General features: G+C 39.0%; 1 protein-coding gene across 1 annotated transcript in view; it reads right to left on the bottom strand.

Moving 5' to 3' along the window:
- si:dkey-172j4.3 (diacylglycerol kinase eta) overlaps positions 1 to 6,172 on the bottom strand; it is a 98,221-nt gene extending 92,049 nt beyond the window's left edge. The window contains exons 1-2 of the mRNA XM_046065027.1: positions 6,126 to 6,172; positions 4,990 to 5,066 (exon numbers count right to left, since the gene is read on the bottom strand). The gene's annotated coding sequence lies outside the window, so the exon portion shown is untranslated. The remainder of the gene's footprint in view (positions 1 to 4,989; positions 5,067 to 6,125) is intronic.
- Between the last annotated feature and the right edge of the window lie 674 nt (positions 6,173 to 6,846).

Raw genomic sequence — 6,846 nt, 5'->3', positions numbered from 1 at the left:
AGGGGGGGGGGGGGGGGGGGGGGGGGGGGGGGGGGGGGCACTTTGATGGGACAGGTCAGAGAGAGAGGCATGGTGCCTCCTAAAGAGAGAAAAGGGTGAGATGGAGGAATTAAAGTAGAAGACAGCAGCAAAGAGGGAAAATCTTCTTTAATTTTTCAGTGTTGTGATGTCTGTCTGTGATGAGGATTAGTGATATGCTGGATCATTATTTTCGTTATCTGAAAACTTAAATGCCAATGTCTAAATGCTATTTACCTCCACAGGATACAAGCACTTATAAAAGCATGGAAAGATAGTGTCTGTTTTTCAAGAATATTCTTATCAAGAATAAAATGTTTAAAACCTTTGTGTTGTGAATATTTATATATTCTTGCTTTGCAATGTTTAAAGATTTGATGGTATCAACATGTTTTTTCTGATATTAATTTGAACTATTTGAGTTGAAAATCAGCTATTGGATATAAATCTAGTATATTTAGGGTTCAAACCGCGAAGTGGTAGAACCCTATTGTTTTTGTCTGTTTTCGTTATTATTTTATTGTTGTCTGCCGCACCGGCTCAAATTCCCGTGAGCTGGAATGAGCTACAAACATGAAACTTGGGGGAATAACTGGAAATGGTGTGCATCAGCTTCCATAGAAATATGAACCCAATCGGGCACATGGTGGCGCTATAATTAAGGCTTAAAAATGCAAACTTTGAAAGGCCACGTCCCTTACACCGTAAGTCCGACTGACTTTTTTTGAAATTTCTCACACAGGTGCAGCTCAATGAGCTCTACAAAAAAGCCTGAAGGGTCTATTAAGGTCCGCCTAGAATTTTTTCCGCCATTTTGAATTATTTGAAAATCACATTTTTGACATCTCCTAGACCGTAGCTCCAATTGCCACCAACTTTTCAGTGAATCATCATTGGATCAAGCCTATTAAAAGTTGTATAAAGCATGTCGATAAAAAATACTTGTCCAATCATTACAAAACTTGCAGGATGTGTTTTGTAACAATATTGAACCATGTGTGTGAAATTATTTTGATGGCGATTTTGCAAAAAAAAAAGGTTTGAACCCGCAAATCGCCACTTGCGGCTACATTATTATTATTATGTATTTTTACCATTGGAGGAGTCCAGAATTTGCAGTTTGTTGAAAAGTGGAGATAACCTGATGGGTTAAAGGAATAGTTAGATATTTTGGGAAATACCCTTTTTTGCTTTCTTGCCAAAAGATGGTGCCTCTCCCCTGTCTGTACACTAAACATGTAGCTTAGCAAAAAGGGGAAACCGCTAGCCTGTCTGTGTCTGAAGGTAACAAAATCCACCTGCCAACACCTCTACAGCTGTCTTTTATATATATATATATCTTGTATGTGTAAAAAATGGCAGTTCATCGTTTCACAGATGGTTATGTGCCAGACAATTTCTTGGCTGTGAGCAGCTGTCAGATAACCAGCGGGGATTTTAAGGAAGTTACTGGTCAATGCCAAGAAATAGGCTCTGTTCGAACCAGGTAGAAAGGTGTCTAACTGGACAGTGAGTCATCAGGTGGTGTTCAAAACAGATCAAATGATCTTTTCCTCATATGATACCTTCAAACTGCCCCAGTCACAGTCAGTTTTGAAGGCAGCATTGATGCTATCCCATTGCTACCAATTACCCATAAATCGTTGTGCCTGCCGCAGCTCAAAAGAATTCACATGACGATGGACAAACAAGCCGAATTTGTCTACAAATGTAAGTTTTTAAAAGTTGTAAAACTGAACTATCTTAGTGTGTTTGGTATAATTTCTGAGGCGTCTGTTAGCCATTTGCCTGCTCAATAGCCAGCTAGCTGATGCTAAGGCTAGTGACTGACAGCCAGATGAGACGCAAAACGCCATGCTGACGTCACACACTGCCGCAACTGCTGCCCTAAAAGGTTGTTCAAAACCAATGTTCTTAGACAACCCTGATCTCACTCCCAGCTCATCACATATGGACGCATGGTCAAGACTTGGGAGCCCCATAGTGTCATAGTTTAATGCAGTGGGGGAAGCCCTGTAGCGTCACTTTTGGGCGGTGAAAGTTGGTAAATGACATTTAAGAGAAAAGACCAAGTATGAAAGTGGTTGGGGTGGATGGAGAGCCAGAAACTGGACTTTCAAGCAGAAGACCAGTGGTCGTTTCCCATTAGAAACAAAAAGTCAACATTATTAGGGCCCGAGCACAAACCGTGTGAGGTCCCTATTGAAACTGTAAAGATTATTACTTTTTTCTTTTTTCTGCAAAGTAAGCTCAATTTTGGGGGCCTAAACATACCCGAAAACTCAAACTTTGCACACATGTCAGAAGTGGTGAAAAATTTCGTATTTTATGGGTTTCGCGCATGGGCGTGGCAAAATGACTCGCTAGCGCCACCTAGAAAATTGGAAAAAATTTGCCCCTCGTCCACGTTCAACTTACATGCACGAAATTTTCTGGGGACATGTATCACATCAAGACGCACAAAAAAGCCTCAAGAACCCATAGCCTAAAGTCAACAGGAAGTCGGCCATTTAGAATTTTATGGTCAATTTTGGATGATTTACACACTCCATACTTAAACGAACTCCTCCTAGGAATTTAGTCGGACCGACTTCAGATTTGTGCGGTGCCTTCTAAAGGCATTGACGATGAAAAGTTGTGCTATCTGTGAATTTTTGTCAATGGGCGTGTCCGTGGCGTCGATGATTCGCCATGAAACAGGAAGTTATTATAACTTCAGTGTACATGCTCACATCTGAACAAAACTTTACGTGCTTGATAACTCTCCCACCCCTAATACATCTACACACCAATACCAATTTATATTCATAGCGGCAAGTGCTATGTAGCGCCACATAGTGGACACAGGAAGTGACATAATACCTTCATGCAGTGTCGGAACCGCGTAGCAAATTCACAGCCGCACCGGCAGAGCTCCAGAATATGCTACAAGTGCGAGGGCCCGCCCAACGCTGCTTACAGCTTTAATTTTTTTTTAAGTTAGTTGCGTAACTTACAGAAGTAACGTTACTTAACTTACGTGTTAACTGAGGAACATAGTTTAATCCCAAACCATGATGTTTTCTTAACCCTAATCAAGTACTTTTGGTGCCTGAACCTAACCAAACTGCAACATTTCACAACTTTAACAACGTGTAGTTTCAAAATGGCGAGGTAAAGTGAAAAGATTGTAAGTAAAAGATTGCTTAATGATATTTTTGTGTTTTATTTTTATGGTCATTTATATTTTTCTTGTAAATGTTATATACACTAAGAGTAATAGTATTTTGTAATTTAAAAGAAAAGAATGATGATTTGGATACTTATCTATGGTGATCTATAAATCATATAACTGCTTGATGGACAGTGTATAAGGAAAATGGAAACAACCTCAGACACCAGGCTGATGAAGGAAATATAGTTTGATGTAAAAAAGACATTGTTTACTGGAGTAATGTGGCGTGTTTGAATGTTGATGGACTCGCACTGGTCTAAACTTCACTGTGTGTCTGTTCTCAAAGTCAGAAACAACCAAAATTCCTTTTAACAATTCACCTCTATTAGTAATATTCAATATCCAAGTTAGCCCCATTTCTATATTTTGCATTTTCTGTGACTTGTTATGAATTTGATTGACACTACTTGACATCAGACAATACAGTAAGAGAGATTAAAAACAAATTTGGATTTTTGGAGGACTACTTTCTGTTTCTATGGGTCTGCAAAACTGCGGTTTTCTGGTACATTTTGATGATCTGTTGCCGAGTTGGACCATGAGGGTATTCAAAGTTCTATATGTTGAAATTCAACCTTGATTCTTAAGTTTGGAAAGACAATTACAAAACCACCGCCATTTAGTAGCTGATCTAGATTGCATCTTGATGATCTCAAGAAAATTACATGATCTTCCTCAGCTCATCTTCCTGTATGCTTGAATTTCCATTATTTTCCTGAGTATATTAAGGACTTCTCATTCATGTTTGCTTAAAAACATGAAAATTTAAACATCCGCAATTCCACAACAACTGGGAAAATTACATATGCTGAGGAAGCTTGTGTACGATTGAATGCTGTGGAACAGCTACTAAGTGGATTTGAAGCGAGATTCCCTGAATGGAAAAAACAGACAATAAAATGTGATAGATAGCCCTTACTATGGAGAAAAGAGGTCAAAAAAGGAGAGGAGACAAAAGCATGAATGAGCAAACATACTGTAAAAAGCAAGGAAAGGGCGCACAGTATATAGAGAGACAGAAAAGATGGGGAAAAGTGAGTACCTCCACCCCTCTGAGATCTATTGAAGCTATAAATACCCCTGTGGAATATATAGATCAGGAACACTTCAGTCATCTGCCATTTGAAGTCATACCTAATGCAGAAGCTTTACTATGAGCTGCCAGACTGTACGTCAAACTTTAACAGCTTTGAATGAATATTACAGGTGAACATGGAGAGTTAGAATGAGGCGAGTGCACTGCGTGATGGAGCCACAGTACAATTTAAAGGTCAACAACGCAAGCAGCAGCAAAAACAAGCGAGCAGAGATGGACACACTGTTAACGCACACAGAGACACACATGGAAAAACAAAGAGGCCATTGTGTGTGTCTGATTGGCCCTGGTTCTTCACCATATTGGTTTCCATGAGAACACAAGACAGAGTGAGCGAACAGGTGGGAACCTCAAAGACCACAGCAACACATCCTGTTAGCTTTTACAACCAGGCTGTATACACACAGCGCAAATACTGGGCTGCTAATGATGTGACATGCTGCTATGAGAATTAAAAAAAACACACCCACCATCACTATCTGTCACTGCTGCTAATACACTGTACTATATGAGAAGGACACATGAAGCAGTAGTTGAACTAGTAGCTGTATTGGTTGCAGCCAAGGGTGGTGACTGACATCACTTGAAAAGTGAGTTTAAGAGGCTGCAAGGGCTCAAAATGCTGTAAACAGGAACAGGACAGCACTTTGCCACATGTTACCTTGACGACGCTGAAACACGTAGCACAGTTTTAATTTGATGTTTTTGCCTGAATTTTAGGTATTGCAGGCTCTAGTCCTACAGAGTGAAGGAGAGGTAAATGTCAATCTACATTTGTCAATAATCAATACACTCTTGTTGCTCAAAACAGCATCATTAAGCAAAAACTAAAATAAAAAGTTCACTAAACTAAGTGTGTAATAAGGTGATTGCATTCCTCTGGCTTCATGTGTTCCTTGTACCATCATTAATCTATGTTATTTTCACAACAGCGTTGTTGTACATGCTTGTTTGTTTACAGTTGTTCTTCTTAACCGCCATATTTAGCGTTACAGGTTTTCCCTATAGTACGAAAGCCCTTCCATTAAAACATTTTTTTACTCCGTTTTCCAGTGATAACGGGATAATTCTCTTGTGATCTTGATATAACAAAACAGTAGTTTAACACAGTGCTTTAATGGTAATTTCACTATGCATATCAGTGTTGCTGGTTTGCTCAGTTGGTAGAGCACAAGACTTATACTCTGGCAGTTGTGGGTTTGATCCTCACGGAAGACCAACTTATTTTCTTTTTCAAAATCCTCTTTAAAAAAGTTCTTATGAAGAGACTGGTGATTGGGTCCACATCCATCAACCTATGGATTTTTCATTTCCCCATCATTCCCAGGCATAGAAATTTCCTCATTCAGGGGAATCCATTTAACGTTACACATTACCGGATATTTTGGAAGCTTTGAAATAGCTGTCGGGAAATGAGTGATTAGATTCCCCTGAATCTCTTCATAACAACTTTGTTGAAGAGGATAAAAAAAAAAAAAAGCACACAAAAGAAGAAAAAAAAGCATTGAGAGCAGGAGTTAAACCTGCAAACTTTAGATTGCAAGTCCTGTGATCTACAATTAAGCTAACCAGTCACACTGAAAACTACACTGAAATTATCCTAAACAAATTGTATTCACCAATGGTTTGTTATCTCAAGATCACAAGAAAATTATCTTGTTATCAAGGGAAAATGGAGTAAAATAAATATTTGAATGGATGGTCGCTTAGGGCTTCAGGACAATTAAAACTTCTCTGAATGGGGGTATTGTAGGCTCAAGGGTTTGACAAAGAAGAATGTGTGAAATAAAAAAATACAATATCTGGTTCTGGGCGGCACGGTGGTGCAGTGGTTAGCACTGTCGCCTCACAGCCAGAAGGTCTTGATATTGTGTGGAGTTTACATGCTCTCCCCATGTCCTTAGGTGCGAATGGTTGTTTGTCTCTATGTGTCAACTCTGTGATGAAGTGGCAGGTTGCACCCCGTCAGCTAGGATTGGCTCCAGCCCTCCGTGACCCTGCACAGGATAAGGTTATTGATAATGGATGGATATCTCTGGTTCTGCTGCTGTAATGTTAGACTGGTGGAGTATTCTTTCATACTCAAGATTTGATGCAAAAATCTATTTTTTAAATATACAGTAATTTAGAAAACTTTAAACATCCGAGTTGCATAAACTAAGACTTCAGTGTTTCAGTTTTACAACACAGACATATGGAAATGTTAAACGCTATGGTGGAATTACATATTCTAACAAAGTTTACATTGTAATTTTAATATAGTCCCTTATGCTTCCACAGAGGGCAGGTAATGTGTTGTAAAAGGAAAGACTGCACCATTAAGAGAAGAGAAGAATGTAAACAATGCGAGTTTCAAAACATTCAAAAGAAAGACACTCCAAATGTCAATGTAGAAAATGGACTCAACATGTTTGTTAGGCCTTAGGATTGAATTAAATGTGTTTTGATGAGAAACTCTGAATGTAACCTTTAAGTAAAAATACAATTCTTGATTACAGAATATGTACAAAAGCCTATA

Source organism: Micropterus dolomieu, linkage group LG12 (assembly GCF_021292245.1).
Source record: "Micropterus dolomieu isolate WLL.071019.BEF.003 ecotype Adirondacks linkage group LG12, ASM2129224v1, whole genome shotgun sequence".
Lineage (NCBI taxonomy): Eukaryota > Metazoa > Chordata > Actinopteri > Centrarchiformes > Centrarchidae > Micropterus > Micropterus dolomieu.
Note: the sequence above shows the minus strand (reverse complement) of the source record. Positions and strands in the feature narration are given on the sequence as shown.